The following is a 19,501-nucleotide window of genomic DNA, read 5'->3' as shown; positions in this document are numbered from 1 at the left end:
GTAAGGAAGCATCGTTTGTGTCCATCCTGATTGGTCCTCAAAAACAGGGGAAATGACGTCAGGTAGGGGGTGGGGGAAGCAGCCAATCAGAGGCACTGGTGAGGGAGGCGGGTCCATTCAACCACCACTGACTGGACTCGCACTTGGTGAGAGGAACGCCCACAGGCCAGTGAGCCCCGGGCTGTCAGAAAGAACCCATGACTTCCTGCAAGTGAGGAGTGCACACGGGTGCTTCTACAAGGGCTATTTTGGAATAACAACTGGGGGTCCAAAGATTCCACTCCTGGTCCAGGTTTTCACATATGCCTTTCAAAAACTTTCACAGCCTTCCAAAAACTGCTCAGCCCCAACTCCTTAGCTGTGACAAAAATTATCCATGTTTCCTGAAGAGTAATTTCATTCCACATTCACCCTTAGAGACCTTTAGTAGTTTCTAAAACCTTGCTAATCCTCTCAGACCAGAGGCTGACCCTTTTTCTCTGAGTGTAGATTCACACAGTAAAAAACAATGGCTTCTGTGTTCGTCAGTCCACAGCAGCAAAAACACAAAACTGTAGGACCCAAAGTTTAGCTATAACTACTACATGCTGTCTCTAAAGATGTCATTATCTGTCTGTCCTTGTTTATCCATTTGTCTCCATGACAACGATTATGTTTACAAATTAGTACAATAAATGTTGAACAGTAGATTGTTGGTGACAAACTAGTGCCCGGTAATGGAAAATTTCATACACATATTTATTTGGAATCTGGGTGCTTTTCCACAGAAAGCAGCAAGATGTCAAAATCTAATACTGATGTGGGGACCTGCTAAGACTATGAAAAAATGAAAACATAAAAGAGTCCTAATTATTTTGAAGGCCCATGTGGGGACACAAAACAAAGCCACGTTAAGTGCCCTCATTGTTTTGCTTTGTTTTAGGCAACAAGGACCAACTAATGTGGTCCAAGAACCACACTGCCCACCTGCAACTATCTCATAAAGTTGTGCAAAAGTCCCTTCTGATGAACAAACTCTACCTGCTTCCAGCTATTCTAAGGGAAAGGAAAGGGTGTGACCTAAGGTTGTTATCTTTAGCACACAGATAATTTATTTAGCAACATTTCAGGAGTAAAACCTTCACTTATTATAGTGGGGCCAGATAAACATTCAAGAAGTGCAGTAGTTTTCTGAATGTTATGTAAATAACATGATACTCTTCAGTTTCTTGTATCTAAAATTATACAATACATGGTTTTAGCTTATGAACACTCAAATTTAGCCTGAAATTGTATGTGGATGAATATTCCACAGGCTGAGGGGACAGCCGGGCCCAGCTGGTCTCTCTGTTTATTTGCTGGCCAGCCCTGACTCTAGACTCACTTTTCCCTTATCTATCCACCACGTTGCTACAGAGATGATGTGAAATTGATTATATCTGTCCCTACTCAAAAACTTTAAAGGTCCCCTCAGTTACAGAACCAAGCCCTTGTTTCTCAATTAATATGGCACATAGACCCCTCATGGCTTGGTCTCTGTCCTTCACCTCCCACACCATTTCTTGCTGGTACAGGCCAGAAGCATTATCCTGTGATCAGAAGATGGACCTTTCCCTGGAATGCCTTTTCCCCATCATGTTTGTGTGATAAATACCTATTCATCCTTAACAACCCAGCTGAGGTCTTACCTCATCAGGATTTGATCCCCCAAAAAGATCTGTCCCTCTCTGGGCTATCTTTATAACTTGTACATACTTCTATTTGTGGATTATGTTATAATAATGTGGCTATATGTCTGTGATCTCAGCGTGAGCTCTTTGAGGACAGAGTTTCTGTCTGAATCCTCAGCGTTCTGTTTCACCATCTACTCAATGAATGAACGTTGAAACTGATTGGATTGAAAATGTCTTAAAAATCCCCAGATGCTTCTGTCCCCTGGGATGTTATGTAGGACTCGGGCTGCTTTTGTCAGGTTCCCAGCAAGGGTAGTTTAAAAAGTAAGGTTTTGGCATAAAACTGTCTCTCCATAGAAAGCATCCTAATTTCAAAGTGTACTAGGTTTTACAATTATTTGCCTTTCTTAATCCAGAGTTTGTGTTGTAAGAAATAAGGAAATAAGGATGGTTTGTTTCTCCTATGAAAATGATGGGATTTTGAATGTATACATATGTAGGTAAAACAAATCCTCTTATAATTCTTTCCTGAATGATGGGGAAGACAACCAATCTCCCAAATTGTGTTGCTTTATAGAAAAACCTAAGTGATCTGTGGTCATAGCAGGGGACTTAAGAAGAGAACTCAGATTATCTGATGGGTTAAATTATTGCTCTGCCTACAACTAGTGAATGGTGATAGCTACTAAGCTGCCTTGGGTTTTCCAGGGGTTCCATTCTTTGAGAGACAAAGAAGAGGCCGAGCGGAGACACAAGCTGAAATAAGCACTGGTTGCTGACCACCCTATTCCCAAATTTTGTGTTCAAGACCATCATCTGAGTCACGCAATAGCAATTACACTGGTAGACTTCCTTGGCTGAATGAAATGCCACTTATCTCTGTTCCATTTTGCAATCTCTATGCCTCCATCTTTATACTTACCATGTTATATTAAAATTATTCATTCATTCAAAAAAGCAGTCACTGAGCACATATGATAAGCCAAACATAAAGTTACCCCCTGACAATATGACAATGAACAAAGACCCTGACCTCAGGAGTGCACATTCTAGCAAGGAGGACACACGTTAAACAAGTACCATCTTCAGAAATAGTTGTTTAATTAGATTTGTGACTAGTGCCTTGAAGGAAAAGTACAGTTGGCAATGAGTCTATATAGATGAGGATCTTAACTAGGATAAGAGGTCAGGGAAGGCTTCTTGGAGGGTAGGAGCTGAAGAGTGAGTCAATGTTATTGCAGCAGAGGGAGGAGCAAGCCTAGAGTGTTTGGGACAGAAGGCTCTGAGTTGGGGTTGAGGAGGTACATTTGAGGACTTAGAACAAGACCAGTGTGGCTATAACAACAATGTATGTAAGAAGGAGAGTGGAGCAGGATGGGCTGGAGAGGAAATCAGAGGCTGAGTTGTGAACTGACATGCGTTGTAGGTCAAAAAATACTAGAAGGGAGGGAAATCCTTAATATACTGAAGGATATTAAAGTAGAAATATGTCATAATCAGAGGTGCATTTTTGTAAGCTCACTTCCATAGCTTTGAGGAAAATAGTTTTTGTGGGCAAAGCCCATTCCAGGAGGCCATGTGACTAATGATGGTGGTGACAAAATATTCCAAGAGTAGAATTAACAAGACTTGGTAATTCGTTGCACATAAGAAGTGGTAATAAGAAGGAGTCAAGGCTATATCCAAGGTATGTTGTTTGAGCAATTAGATAGGTGTTGGAAGTATCTAATGGAGAAAAAGAAGGTTTGGGGAAAAAACAGAAGCATGAGTTCACTTTTAATGCATTCAAGTAGAGGTGTTTGAAGGCTTCTAGATGAAGATGTCATGTGAATAGTTCAGAGGAGAAGTTGGCTAGAGATAGAATTTGAAAGTTGTTGGAGTATAGGTAGCAATTGAAGCCATGAGAGTGGATGGGATTGCCTTGGTGGCTGAATGAGAGAGGTAGAAGAGAAACTAGGAGCATGTGACATCATGGGAATCAAAGGGAAAAAGTATTTCAATAGAAGGAATGGTCAACTTTGTAGAATGATTCTGAAAGGTGGCATGATATGAGGACTACAAGAGTACATTTGATTAAGTAGTATGAAAATAATTGGTGACTTTAGCAAGAGTTAATTCCATGGAGTTGTTGAAACAGAAGTTGAATTTGAGGGTTTACGGAGGGAATAGTGACTAAAGATAGAAAGAGAAACTATGGGCAACCCAGCCCAGAAATTTGAGAACAGTGGGAGAGACTGGCAGTAGCCAGAGAAGCATGTGGTTTGCAAAGGGTCCTTTGTGGGGGCAGAGGGAGATGTTTGGCTGGTTTGTTGAGTTGCTTGTAGTAATGAGATAAATTGGAGCATGCATAAGTGCTAATGGGATGTAGAGAGGAAGAAATAGAAATAATATCAGAAAGAAAGGAAATTATTAATATTCTTGAGAAAAATCTGAGAAGCTAGAGTGCAGACCACATGCAAAATCACTGGCCTTTGTTAGAAGAGAGAAGACTTTTGACCGTATGAAGTCTCCATCTAATAGTTTCCATTTTTCCAGTGAAATGGAAAAATGCTGAGAGAAAGAGAGTTGGAGGCTTGAGAGGAATAGAATGGGTTTAAGAGAGATTTTGTAGAAATTAGACCGGCCAGTTTTGAAAGTCTAGTTGAGGTCACTGACCATTAATTTGCAGAAAAAGAAATCTGCTTCACTCTGTTATTCTTCAGTTTTTCTTAGCACCCTGGGTATAGACACAGAGGAGGTGGATAGGTTCATCCCGGGTGGAATTCGCCTGACAATTTGCAAGAGAAGAATTGAAGTAATGGATCTTAGAATCTATCAGTAATGTGAAGAAAATAGAAAGTAGAAAAAGGTGATAGATGAATGGATAGGTAAATGAATGGGAGTTGAAAGGGCAAGTCAACTAGAAGCACCTAGTGAAAGAAGACTTGTAATGGGATATGTATAACAAATGAAAAGAAAGGAAGATGGTGAATGAGATGCTAGATGTCTGCACTGTTTGGTTGATAGAGTAGTTTCAGGTATTGACAATGGTCACACAATGACAATAGATGGATGAGCAGAGTGGATAATTCACTGGAGTGGTGAATAGTTCATTCAAGTAAATAGTAAAGTCACCTAAGTGGAGAGGGAGTGGGCAGCCCAGTGAAAAACCATCAGCAAAGGAGGAGGTGCGACTTGGAGGCCCAGTGAAGTCTGGCAGGAATGCAGCACAAGCTTCAAAATGCAGAGATTTAACTAGAGGGTGAAGGCATGGTAGCCTAAAAGTGGCAATAGGGAGGACACTGACCCCACTCTCAAACCTGGAGCTACCTGGAGTGTAAAGTGGCCGCCATTTGAAAGGCTAACACATAAAGCCTTGTTCTCAGAGAACAGGCTAGATTCAGTTAACAAACAGATGGAAGGGCTCTCCTGCAGAGAGTTTGGGAATATAAAGGGAGGAAGTCTGTTTATCAGAGAATGGCTGTTCCACTGTGCATGATATGTGGGTTTGTCAAGTACAGACACACGGTGGCTTGGGTCATAGACCCTCTGGGGTAGATACATTTTTTTTTATATATTTCTGCTCCCAGACCTAGAATAGGGTGAGCCACCTGGACATACTAAAGAAGTGTTTAACTCTTACTGAAAATTTGATTGCTTATTCTTTTGCTGATTCTGCATTCTACTGTGACATTCTGAATACTAGTCATCATTACACAAAAATTTAGATGCAGATCCAAAAGGCTGTAAGCAATTCATTTGTACCTGTATTTTCATCCGTACACATCTGCTGATTGGATCTCTGTTATGAGCTTGTCTTGGTATCATTTGCTTCTTTTTTTTTCTCCTAAAAGTGAAGCAGTAGAATATGCTCTGGTTAATACAGTGTTTTGGTTACTCAGGTTGCAGTTAATTCAAGTGTGTTATACATGGAGCTTCACTCTCACAATCCTAGGGAGGATTATGACGTTTGATCTACATGCCATCTGACAGCTGAGGGATAGAGGAAAGACATAGTCACAAAATCACATGTAAACTTTTAATAACCACCTTAACATTATACAGAAAAAAAATGCTATATGTCCAGTTAATTCACTGTCATTATATAGAAAATCTGTAGTTCTTTTTTCATTTCTCCTAGTAAATTTGAGCTTTACAAGCCTAATTTTTGCTTATAAACTTGATAAATGAAATTCCAGAGTCTGGGTCTAAAAACACAAATCTTCACAATCAAATAAATCATCCCAAGAAATGAGCTTAAGGAATATCCTCCTCCTTTTCTACGGCTCTCAAAGAAGAGATGTGTTCTTCGTGCTGTAAATTACAGGAAAAAATCCAGTTTGATAAAGCATTAAATTGAGAACTTCCAGAGGATATTAACATTGTTTTCCTATGAAATATGGAAGTTTACATGACTATTCATAACCCTTGGTCCCATTCCTTATTAATATATATCAGATCTTGGAAGGGCTATTTGGGGGAAAAAAAGAAGGTCTTATAAGATTGTAAAGATTCTAGACACAAAAATAGCCTCCAAAAGAACCCTGTAATTCTGATTGGTTCTCTTAGTTGATCATTTTTATTCTAGTAATAAGGATGTAATTGAAAACTTTGTGTAATGAACTATAGAAATCTTTGTAAGAGTTTCAAGTGAAATCAGATAAGGATCACTAGCACGTTTCTTTTCTCCCCTCTGCTTGACAGAATAATTGAAATCCTATGAGTCTACAAGCTTCTTATTTAGAAGAATGATCAGGGCCGTGCACGGTGGCTCACACCTGTAATCCCAGCACTTTGGGAGGCCGAGGCAGGTGGATCACGAGGTCGGGAGTTCGAGAGCAGTTGGCCAAGATGGTGAAACCCCGTCTCTACTAAAAATACAAAAATTAGTCAGGCGCAGTGGCAGGTGCCTGTAATCCCAGCTATTGGGAGGCTGAGGCAGGAGAATCGCTTGAACCCAGGAGGCAGAGGTTGCAGTGAGCCGAGATTACACCACTGCACTTTAGCCTGGGTGAATAGCAAGACTCCATCTCAAAAAAAAAGAAGAAAGAAAGAAAGAAAGAAAGAAAGAAGAAAGAAAGAAAGAAAGAAAGAAGGAAAGAAAGAAAGAGGAGAAAAAGAAAAATGATCGGTTGTGAAAGAAAGAAAGAAAGAAAGAAAGAAAGAAAGAAAGAAAGAAAGGAGAAAAAGAAAAATGATCAGTTGTGATATAGTAGCAAGTATGGAATTTAAACTCCTGCTGAAACAATAAAGCTGAAAAAAATACACAGAAGAATTATTCTCAGGCACTGGATGGCAATCATTGCAGGGCTATGATCCCTGAGAGAAAGGAAGCAAAACTCCACATTCATCCCAGTTTTTTCTGTGAAGATATTTTTCAATCTGCTGTACAGGAAAAAACATTCCAAGGAGAGATGAGAAGAACCAGGGGTAGGAGTTAGGGGGTGCTAAGGCCACGGGAATCTGGAAGGGTGGAGGGGAGAATAATAGACAATAGGGAACCACTGGGAAAATATCCAGTCGTGTGTTGCTTAATAACAGGGATAAATCCTGAGAACTGAATCATTAGGCAATTTTGTCATTGCACAAACATCATAGATGGTTTAGCCCGCTACACACCTAGACTATATGGTATAGCCTATTGCTCCCAGGCTACAAACCTGTACAGCATGTAACTGTACTGAATGCTGTAGGCAACTGTAATGCAACAGTAATTTAATGATTTGCATATTGAAACATATCTAAAATAGAAAATGTACAGTAAAATGCAGTATAAGAGATTTAAAATGGTACAGCTATATAGGGCACTTACCATGAATGGAGCTTGCAAGCCCAGAAGTTGCTCTGGTTGACTCAGTAAATGAGTGGTGAGTAAACGTGAAGGCCTAGAACATTACAGTATACACTATAGACTTTATAAATGCTATACACTTAGGCTACACTAGAATTATTTTTTAATTTTTTCTTCTTCAAAAATAAATGTTAGCTTACTGTAACTTTTTACTTTATAAACTTGAATTTTCTTAACTTTTTGACTCTTTTGTAATAACACTTGGCTTAAAACGCATCATGTAGCTATCATGTAGCTAAAGAAAATTATTTTCTCTTTATATTCTTATTCTATAAGCTTTTTTCCATTTTTAAAAATTTTAATTTATTTTTTACTTTTTAAACTTCTTTCTTAAAAACTAACCTGCAAACACACACATTAGCCTAGGCCTACACAGGGTCAAGACTGTCAATATCACTGTCTTCTACCTCCACCTGACATCCCACTGGAAGTTCTTCAGGGACAATAACACACATGGAGCTGTCATCTCCTATGACAACAATGTCTTCTTCTGGAACACCTCCTGAAGAACCTGCCTGAGGCTGTTTCACAGCTACCTTTTTTTAATACAAGTAGAAGGAGCACACTCTAAAATAACAATAAAAAGTATATTATAATAAATACATAAACAAGTAGCATAGTCATTTATCATCATTACCAAGTATTATGTACTGTACATAATTGTATATCCTATACTTTTATACAATTGGCAGCACAGTAGATTTGTTTACACCAGCATTACCACAAACAGATGAGTAATGTGTTATGATGTTATGACAGCCATGGCATCACTAGATGATACGAATTTTTCAGCTCTATTATAATCTTGTGGGACCACCACCGTCATTGACCAAAACACTTTATGCAGAGCATGACTGTATATAATTTCTCTCAGATCCTTGGCCAAATCCAAAGTTGCACAATAGCAGGGTGAAACTGTGGGAAGCCCTTTAAAAATTCTTGCTAAGAGGCTGATAACCAAGCAGAAATACCTGAATTCACATATTAATGAGGAGACATTGTGAGACCTTGGTGAACATCCCAATCTTTTGAGACCCCAGAAAGCTCTCACCCTAGAATAGGGACAACTCATAGAAGTAAATGCAAAAAGGCCGGGCGTGGTGGCTCAAGCCTGTAATCCCAGCACTTTGGGAGGGTGAGACGGGTGGATCACGAGGTCAGGAGATCGAGCCCATCCTGGCTAACACGGTGAAACCCTGTCTCTACTAAAAAATACAAAAAACCAGCTGGGCGAGGTGGTGGGCGCCTGTAGTCCCAGCTACTCGGGAGGCTGAGGCAGGAGAATGGCGTAAACCCGGGAGGCGGAGCTTGCAGTGAGCCGAGATCGCACCACTGCACTCCAGCCTGGGTGACAGAGCGAGACTCTCTCTCAGAAAAAAAAAAAAAAAAGAAGTAAATGCAAAAATAAACTAGGTCTGACCTAGCAAGGCCTAAAACCAAGACTTGACAGGATCAGAATGGCTCTCTGGTAATTTAACATAATCAAGAACCTCTACAATCTATTATCCACAATGTCCCGCATACAATAAGAATTACCAGACATTTAAAGAAACAGGAAAAGGATACCAAATTTTTTTTTAACGGTCAATGGAAGCAGACCCAGAGATTATCATTATTGATATGTTAAAGAAAGTAGAGAAAAGATAAACATAATGTATGACAAAATGAGGCTTTTCCATAAAAAATAAGGATTTTTTTTAAAAAACCAAACAAAATAAATCAATCACAATGTGGGGAAGCAGAAGGAATCCAAGATGGAATGCAGGCTGTGACTAATGAAACTGACTACAATAAATAAATCAAATGAAATGAATCACATAACTACACTGAAGGGAAGGGGGAAAAAAGGGATATGGCTGAAGTAACTTTGAAAAATAGTTTAGATAATCCTACAATAGTAGAATTAAGCAAATAAATGCATTATAGATAATGAGAATCCAGTTTCTTACTATCCAAAGAATGAAGTTACAAAAAAGGAAAGGAAGAAGGCTAGAATGAAACTTGTGCTGCTAGATTGGAGTCAGAAATACAGAAATAAATATAGATGTGTGCCTATGTAAGTTAGTATACACACACAGATTTCCTAGCTCTGTCTGCTGAGAAGCTTTAGAAGAAGTAACATCCCAATAGCAAGGAATACACCAGATATGGTTTGGCTCTGTATCCCCACCAAATCTCATGTTAAAATGCAATCCCCCGACTTGGAGGTGGACCCTGGTGGGAGGCGATTGAATCATGGTTTCTCATGAGTGGTTTAACAGCGTCCCCCTTGGTACTGTCCTCACGATAGTGAGTTCTGATGATGTCTGGTTGCTTAAAAGTGTGCAGTACCTCCTCCCTCTCTCTCTCTCTCTCCTGCCCTCACCATCTGAGATGTCTCACTTCCCCTTTGCCTTCTGTGATGATTGGAAGCTTCCTGAGGCCTCCCCAGAAACAGAAGCTGCTATGCTTCCTGTACAGCCTGCAGAACCATGAGCCAGCTAAGCTTCTTTTTTTATATAAATTACACAGTGTCAGATATTTCTTTATAGCAATGCAAGAATGAACTGATACAACAAGTAATACCCAAATTTTGTTTTTTAACTACCATCAGTGTACTAGGCTAGACTGGTAAAGTGTCCAATAAAAGGAACCATGGCTTATTGAAGAGGTGATTGATTTGAGACTGAGAGAAAATACAAGTTTATCCTGGAACAAATTGTGATGTCAGAAAATGCTCAGAGAGGTTGGCAACATGTGAAAAAGGCACAGGAGCTAACCTAAAAGAGCTCCTACCAAAGTTATTTGAGCAAGAAGTTAAATAAGAATAGTATTGGATTATAAACCAAGGAATAAAATAAATATTGTTGGGCCTATACTGATATAAATAAATAACTGAATAAATAAATAAATGGAGTGGAAGAGGTAATCTTCCTTAAAGAATCATTCCAATTAATAAATGTAGAAGCAATGAGGGAAATAGAAAATCACTATTAGAATACCACAATAATAATTTCTGCAAGCATCATTGACTAATGGATGCTAAAATTAGTAGGTGAAAGTGTAAGGAGAAACACAATATTTGTATCATCTCCAAATATCCCCCCAAGAAATATTAACTAATTGAAAAGAAAAGAACAATCACTTTAAAGTGGATAAATCTGGGAAGTATCATCTCAGCCAAATGATCAAGGTTAACATCACCAGTAATAAGACAGATCATCCTCATTTATTCTCTGATGTGAGAAGTACATATCATCTCTGTGTAATTCTTTTCAATAATATATAACTTCAACCTAATCATGAAAAGACATCAGAAAAATTCAAATTGAAGGACACTATACATAACTTATCAATGTTTTTTAAAAGTCTCAAGGTCATGAAAGACAAGGAAAAACTGAGGAATTGTCACAGGTTAGAGAAAATTAAAGAGACCCAATAACTAAATGCAATGCAGTATCCTGCATTAGTGCCTGACAGAAAAAGAACATTAGTGGGAAAACTTGTGAAATATTATTAGACTCTATAGTTAATTAATAATGTATCAATGTTAATTTATTAGTTTTATTAGTTGTGCTACAGTTACATAAGATGTTAACATTAAAGAAAGCAATGTAAAGGGCATAGTGCATATTCACAACATGGGTAATATCCCCCCAAGAGATGAAAACTGGATCTTGAGGGGGGCAAAGAAACCTTACGTGTTTTATTTAATTTTTTTTCAATCTCAGACCTATGTGAGAATTCTCACTCTTTTTATGTGCAAAGCACAAATATGTACAATACACAAACAGACATGTTCTTACTCTTTTTATGTGCAAAGCGCAAATATGTACAATACATAAACAAATATACTGTACATCCGTAGTATTAAAATGTAATGGAAGGGGAGAAGCAGTTAGGGAAAAATGGCTTTTTAGGGGATGATGTGTATCATTCAGGTGTTCCATGTATAGTCATCTGCCATATAACAACATTTCAGTCAATCAGGGATTATTTAAACAATGGCAGCCCCATGAGATCATAATATTATATTTTTATTGTATCTTTTCTATGTTTAGACATACAAATATTTACCACTGTGTTAAGTAGCCTGTACCATCTAGGTTTGTGTAAGTACACTCTATAATGTTCACACAATGACTAAATCGTCCAATGTCTCATTTCTCAGAACGTATCCTCGTTGTTAACCAACACATCACTGTAATTTGAATCTGTGTTTCATTTAAGTTAATGCCATACATGTGTTTTTATTAAATAACTTACTTAAACCATCAAGTGCCAGTGATTGGAATTTGAGTAATTTGAGTCTGTGTTTCATTTAAGTTAATGCCATTTATATGTTTTTATGACAATAACTTACATAAACCATCAAGTGTCAGTGATTGGAGTAGGAACTCTCAAATCCCTTGTTTAGAGCATTCAGAAAACCAGCCAAGTGAAGAAAAATAGAGCTAAAAATAGAGCTAAAAAACATGTTTAGCTACTGTCTCTCTGTATTTCAACCATATTCAAATTGTCTCAATGCATTATGGTTCCTTCTACCTTGGACTGGTATTTCCAGAAATACCCTCCCCAGCTCACTTTACTTGTGTAACAGCTGCCCAAGAATACAAGATTTCAAGTCAAAGATGCCTCCCTCAGGGAAAACCTTCTTAGCCACTTAGTCTAGATGAACTCTCAAGCACCCTTATTACACAACCTTATAGCTTCCTGTGCTGCTTCTCCTTTGTTTTTATGGTGTACAGTGTGTGATGTTTTGATACATATATTCTGTGGGAAATGATCTTATTTTCTGTATTCTTTCTTGATGCTCTGGCATCTGGGGCATTGCTGACCCTGGAGACGCTGCCCCTCCCAGGGCTAGCTGATTCCTAGAGATAGCAATTGCCTCCCCTGTGAGCTGCCATTTATATGCAAATCAACCAGTCCAGAACCCAAATTCACCAACTACCTCCTTTATTGAACTCTTACAAGTTGAACTAATATTCTTCTGCCCTTATCACTCCAGGACCAGATACCAGACAGCTCCTACACCTCAGAGCCCCATGAAATTATTCAAACTAGCCAATCTTAAGCATGCCTCTCCTGCTTACTCTGCCTAGACCATTTCTCCCAACAAAAACCATAATAAAGGCTCTCACCCATGCTTTTTCACCCTCACTCCTTCTGACTCCTGACCTAAGACCTTGGTGCTTCCCCATGTGGCCAGGTGGCCCTTCCCCACGTTCCCCCTCCTCCTGGGAGTGATGAGTAAAACACTGTCTTTTCAATGGCAACCATCTCCTGATCTGGTTGGCCTCACCATACCTGAACAAAAACAAAATCAGAAATACATTTTAAAACAGGAAGACTCCTTAACCAGCCAGAGCACAGCTGACACCAGGTATTTAGCTAATGTTTTAAGGGTGACAGAAGCAACAGAAGCCAGAGTGGCCTGCACAGCTATTATAAGAAGTCACTCTTGCAGCACACATGATGGGATCTAATCCTAGGGGCCAAGTACAGCCCCACAAAATTCCACGTTTTGGGAGGCAGCTTAACCCCTATCCACAACTCTCTGGCCTCCCAACCCTTCCACGTCCTGGCCCCCAATTATTTTTTTTTTTTCCTTTTTGAGACAGAGTCCCAGTTTTCTTTTTGAGACAGTCACCCAGGCTGGAGTGTAGTGGCATGAACGTGTCTTAATACAGCCTTTACCTCCCAGGGTCAAGTGATCCTCAAGCCTCAGCCTCCAAAGTAGATGGGACTATAGGCACGCACCACCACACTTGGTTAATTTTTGTATTTTTTGTGGAGATGGGGTCTCCCCATGTTGCCTAGGTTGTTCTTAAACTCCTGAGTTCAAGTGATCTGCCTGGCTCAGCCTCCCAAAGTGCTGGGATTATAGGCATGAGCTACCACGCCTGGCCAGTGGTTCCCAATTCTTTTGGCTGAGTGAGAGAAGGGGGCCCTCATTTTTTACTCCAGGATGGTCCATCTTGGAAATATCTTTGAGTAGTCTTTTAAGTAGAAAACACTTTATCAAACTACAGAGTGACTTTCATGGCCCAGATGAAACAGTCATAATAGCTAATGCTACATTTTCCCAGTAGTTGAGTTCCTCAATATTAAATAGCACTATGTACAGAACTCCAAAATTTTAACCTAATTCGATATTTAGGAGAAAAAAGTTAATCTATGTCATCCAGGGAACAGTCCTATTAAAGCCACAATATGTTCACAGTACTACAAAGATCATACAATAGGTTAACCAACTGCCCTGCATTTATATTTTGTATGACTTCGGTGTTTTCACTGCAAAAAAAAAAAAAAAAAAGAAGAAGAAGGATATTTTATAATTGTTAATCTAAGGAATTCATGTCAGTAATTTTCTCAAAGTAAAGTAAGTCTGCTGGGAAGTCAAAGCCTCTATCTCCAGAATGATAAAACTGCCAGCCACTTCCAGACAGAAGTTCTCCTACTTACAAAGGAAATGAGAGTTCTGTCTCTACCAGGAACCCCTGTCAGGGGTAGGGACTTGAAGTTAACCTTGGTGATTCTGAGGAAACCACCACAAGGTTCTCTATAGTAGTTATAGAAAACCCACTGGACTTGAAGACACTAGAAGCCCTCATCCACATGAGTGCAAACATATTGTGTGGAGAAATGAGCTCTGCTCTGCACTTGCAGAGATGGTGGATCTGGTAACTGAGTCAATGCCTCTACACACCTGTTGCTTCTTGGGAGCGCTGTGGTGTCTATATCTCAGTACATGTTAGATTCCTTCTATGTGTAATTACTAGCTCTCTGGGAGTTGCCACTGCGCCATTGTAGCAGGTAATGCAGAACTGAATGAAAACAAGTGCAAGAGGGGCATGCCAGCATGCCAGAGGAGGAGCTGGGAAAGGACTCATGCCTCATGCCAGAGGAGGAGCTGGAAAAGAACTTGGAATGGTGATGTTCCAGACTTGGGGTTCATAGAGACTGTTTCACTGAGGTTCTAATTATTATATTATTATTCACTACCTCATCTTTCTGAACCTCAATGATCATACTAGTAGTAATATAAGCCCAAATTAATTTTTTAATAGGCAGAGCTAACTCCGCCCCTACTACTAGGAAGATCTTTTTGTTAAATTAGCAAAGAGGATGCCAGCCAGCCTGGAGTGTCTACCCAGGGAAACTCTATTGAGCCGTACCTGCTTTCAGCAGATGGTTGCACTTAGAAAGGAATTATTACATTTATGAAACTAATACTCAGAGAGCAGTAGACATGAATCCAACACACACAAATAATCTAAATTGAATACCTCACTTTAAGCTTATAAGTTCATGTACAGGTCAGTATAATTGCCATTTATAATCCAAGGGCAATACTTATACACTTTTGGTGATTCCTCAGGAATTATCTGTAAAAGCTCTAGATTTTTAATTTTTGGCAATTTGGTGTACAAAGATTTTAGGTACTAATTTAAAATCCTAGTAGCTATTAGGTAAATAAGACCTTGAATTTTAAAATTGTATACTCAGCTTCAAGTATGAATTTGGATTTGTATGATCTAAAATGCAAGTATATTCCTTTGAAAACTGCATAATTGTGAGAAAACTGCAGACCAAACCCATACTGAGGGACATTTAGCAAAATAACTGGCTTATACTCTCTAAAACTGTCTAGGTCAAAGCTGCCTCAGGTATGGTTCCAAATTAAAGGAGGCTAAGGGGACAGGACAACAAAATGTCATGCATGGTTCTTAATTGACTCCTTGGACAATTGATGAAATCTAGATATCTCTAGACTTAAAAATAGTATTTTCTCAATATTAATTTTCTAATTTTAATTAATTCTAATTAAAATAAATTTTAATTAATTCTAATTAAAATAAATTTTAATTAATTCTAATTAAAATAAATTTTAATTAAAATTATATATAATATATGTGTGTATATATATGTATACATACACACATATATTTATATATACATACACATATATATGGATAGAGAGAGAGAAAGAAAATGATAAAGGAAATATGGTAAAACAGGAATATCTGGGTAATTTGGGTGCACCTGAAATTTTTTGTATTGTTTGCAAGTTTTCTGAAAATCTGAAACAATTTTTGAAGCTCACTCACCAACTCCTGCTGTTCTAAATAGTCACAAAACAGCATATCTGCACACCTGGCAGCAGCCTGCTCTCTGCCTCCCTGATTTATTCACAAAGCATTGAAAAGTCCTTTCCCCGTTTTCCTGCTAGTACTGTAGGCCAAGTTTATTCCTGGCCTCCCTGACACATAATATTTTTTCCTTTCTCTGTCATCCATAGAACTGAAAACTCCCTGTTGTTTCGAAGATATTCTGTATCAACCGTTTAAGGTTGTTGGTCTACAGGGGGCAGAATTCCAAAAAGATTTGGGCTTTGTTGTTCCACTAACATCCCCCACACATAAATCCAACTGTATGAGGAAAAAATTTGTTCCTAGATAAGAAGAAAAACTCATTTTTAAATCATGACAAATAATAAAAGAAGAAATAGAAAGAAAAGAAAAGAAGAAGCCTGTACTACTATCCATCTGGCTCCAGGAACACAGGACTTTGAATCTGAGGAAATCTCAATGAGGGCTCAGAGCCTCTCCTTGGGCTCATACAATTTCCAAACATTAGCAGGAACATTCCAGGTGGTCCCCTGCCCACATCAGAATAAACGTGGTATCCTCTGTTCTTGTTTTCTCCATCCTTATATGTCCTCCCAATCTTGACTATTCTTACAGAAAGTTTTCCCTGGGATATAATTAAATGGCCTATACAAAAATGTACACTTGTCACTTAAAGATGAAAGTATAAAATGAAGTAAAATAAAAACCAATGGAATCCTCTTACCTTCAAATAGCAGTTGTTGTGTGAAACAGATTCCGCGTCTATACCAGGTCCCTAAGGGTTTGAGCCTACCTCAATGCATGCAGAATATATAGGGAGAGGTTATAGATCTGGGTTTTTCATTACACAAGGTGTTTTTGATGAGTCCTCAGTGAAGATCCACTTAAAAACAAAAGCTACACAAAGACTACAAAAAGGCCACACAAAGTTTAAACAAAAGGCTAAAGAAAGAGCAAACAAAAGCCAAAGAAAGTTTGAACAAAGAGTGAAACAAAGACAAAACAAAGGCCAAACAAAGATAAAAACAAAGAGCAAAAGAAAATCTAAACAAAAGCTAAGCTAAACTACAACCATATCACACACACACACACACCCACCCCACATTCACTCTACAGCCCCCCAGCATTCACGTATTCCAGCCTCCCACCTCCCACATCCCACATAATCAACATCCCATGTGAAAACTCACCCCTCAAGGTTCATTCCACACAAGCTCTAGTTAAGGTCCATGCCAGGTCCAACCACACCACACACCAGCTCACCTCACCAAACCACACATCCTTCCACCAACATGCTACACCACCACAGTGCCATCCCACCCAGCACCCCATATACCTCACTCCCACATAACAAGCCATACCCATAAGCCATGAACATGTTGCAATCACATTGACAAATTCCAGGAGTTTTTATACTCCATGTACATTAAATACCCATCCCCACTTCCTTCCCTAAAACACTCATGTATACCCATAGATACACCCCAAAACTAACATTCACACACGCATGCCCTTATACACTTGATTTAGCAAGAGTCTAATCCAGCCCAGTTACAACTGACATTGAATTTGGAAGTTTCCATGACAATTACCCTATGCATTCACATTTATAAAAACATGTATAAATCATCTCTTATGTTGAATAGTTTCTGCAAATGATGAATCTCATTAAATTAACATTTTATTGGCTTCAGTCTTAGACATTGGCATTTCCTTATAATATTCCTAAAATGTGGAGCCACACCTTTCTGTGCTCTGTTAAATGCCAGGGATCCTGTAACTCTGCTTCTGCTATTTATTTTATATATGTAGAACTACCCACTAATAATTTGAAAGATAAAAGCTTACTTCTGAAACCAATCCAACAGCAGCCTTGCCTTTTGAATTCCCAGAGCCCCCTGCATGACAGTGTAATATAAATGTCAACATTACCACCAAGTTTCTCTTTAGGCTCCTATCTCAGTAAAGAATCAGCCAGGGAACCTTGAAGAGGTAATCCAGTGAGACTACAAACATTGACTATAAATCTTTCTGTACACTAACATTTTTGTTTTTGTTTTTGTTTTGAGATGGAATCTGGTTCTGTCCTCCAGGCTGGAGTGCAGTGGCACTATCTCAGCTCACTGCAACCTCCACCTCCCGGGTTCAAGCTATTCTCCTGCCTCAGCCTCCTGAGCAGCTGGGACTACAGATGCCCACAACCATGCCTGACTAATTTTTGTATTTTTTAGTAGAGACAGGGTTTTGCCATGTTGCCCAGGCTGGTCTCAAACTCCTGACCTCAGGTGATCAGCCTGCCTTAGCCTCCCAAAGTGTTGGGATTACAGGCTTGAGGCACCACGCTCGGCCTCTTCATACACTGACTTTATAGTTAGTTAAACATTCTTTCTCTGAGTAAATGAGTTACAGACGTATGCTGGTTGATTCACTCCCACTGTGATGCCAGTATTTTGCTTGTGTTGTACTGACTGTGACTGAGGGCTGGGGAGTAGGGTAGGATGATTTAGAGTTTGAAATCCGAAGGCCCTGACACTGGGATCATCTCAGGACCCACCTCAGGATTTGAGTGAGGACTAAATCAGTTGATATGTTTGCACTGGTGGAAAGAATGCCTGGCACACAGAGTCCTGCACCAATGCAACTCTTAACGGCCCTGGCCCTAAAGAAGGTTACCAACAGAGGTGGGTGGCAGTTGTAAGGATTTGTTTTCTATTCACAAAATAACAAGACTAATTCAGGCTACTTAAAAAATACAAGATCCAGTAGATATATTACAAAACTCTATCTTTATTAAAGACCCTCGGCTTCTCAAATCTTTCCAACAAAAGTTCTTAATGACACATTTTGGGGAAGTACCATCTTTGATCTTCTACCCTACCATATATAGGGTGATATATAATTTATGCAACCCAAGTATGGAGATTCCACAAAATGCTCGTAATGCCATCTCTTTCTATTTCTACTTAAATGTTAGTGCTTGCCCTTAGTGCGGTGGCACTCTCACTCCCAGAACCACTGGGGAGGCCATGTCTGAGTCAGTGTCACTCTTCTTGAATGGCAGCCTGTGTTCCACATACAGCAAGACCTTCCAGGACTCACAGTCACAATTAAGAAACTTGCTAACACTGCAGAGGATTTTCCCACAGAAACTTTGGCTACAGTTGACAATCCCCACATGTTATGAATTTAAATGTGTCCCATCCCCCATCTCTCAAATTCCTTTGTTGAAGTCCTAACCCCTAGTATCTTAGGATTTGGAATGAGGCCAGGTGCAGTGGCTTACGCCTGTAAGCCCAACACTTTGGCCAGGAATTTGAGACCAGCCCGGCCAACAGGGCAAAACTCTTTCTCTACTAAAAATACAAAGAAATTAGCCAGGTGTGGTGTCATGTGCCTAACATTACAGAGGATTTTAATTCCCAGCTACTCAGGAGGCTGAGAATTGAGAATCACTTGAACCTGGGAGGCAGAGGTTGCCGTGAGACAAAATTGCACCACTCCACTCCAGCCTGGGTGACAGAGCAAAACTCTGTCTCCAAAAAAAAAAAAAAGAATTTGGATTCAAATAAGGATTTGAAGACAGACTACAGAGGTGATCAAGTTATGAAGTCGTTAGGGTGGGCTCTGATGCAACATGACTAGTGTCCTTACACGAAGAAATTTGAACAGAAAGACACATTTGGAGGGAGGACAGTGTGAAGTCATGGGGAGAAGATGGTCATCTACAAGCCAAGGAGGGGGGCCTGGAACAGATCCTTCATTCACAGTCCTCGGAAGAAACCAGCGCTGCCCATACCTTGACCTCAAACTTCAAGTTTTGAGAACTGTGAGACAATTCATTTCTGTTGTGTATGTCACCCAGTTGGTGGTACTTTATTTCAGCAGCCCTAGCAAACTAATACGCC

At 39.4% G+C, this 19,501-nt stretch overlaps 1 protein-coding gene across 5 annotated transcripts in view; it reads right to left on the bottom strand.

Annotated features, from left to right (window-relative positions):
* MOBP (myelin associated oligodendrocyte basic protein) overlaps window positions 1-16,456 on the bottom strand; it is a 58,816-nt gene extending 42,360 nt beyond the window's left edge. For all 5 annotated transcript variants that reach the window (XR_004437249.1, XR_004437248.1, XR_004437251.1 and 2 more), the window contains exons 1-2: window positions 16,321-16,456; window positions 5,397-5,478 (exon numbers count right to left, since the gene is read on the bottom strand). The gene's annotated coding sequence lies outside the window, so the exon portion shown is untranslated. The remainder of the gene's footprint in view (window positions 1-5,396; window positions 5,479-16,320) is intronic.
* Between the last annotated feature and the right edge of the window lie 3,045 nt (window positions 16,457-19,501).

The sequence above is a fragment of the Trachypithecus francoisi genome, unplaced genomic scaffold (genome assembly GCF_009764315.1).
Source record: "Trachypithecus francoisi isolate TF-2019V2 unplaced genomic scaffold, Tfra_2.0 Lachesis_group0, whole genome shotgun sequence".
NCBI classification, from domain to species: domain Eukaryota; kingdom Metazoa; phylum Chordata; class Mammalia; order Primates; family Cercopithecidae; genus Trachypithecus; species Trachypithecus francoisi.
This window is presented reverse-complemented; position numbering and strand designations above follow the sequence as displayed.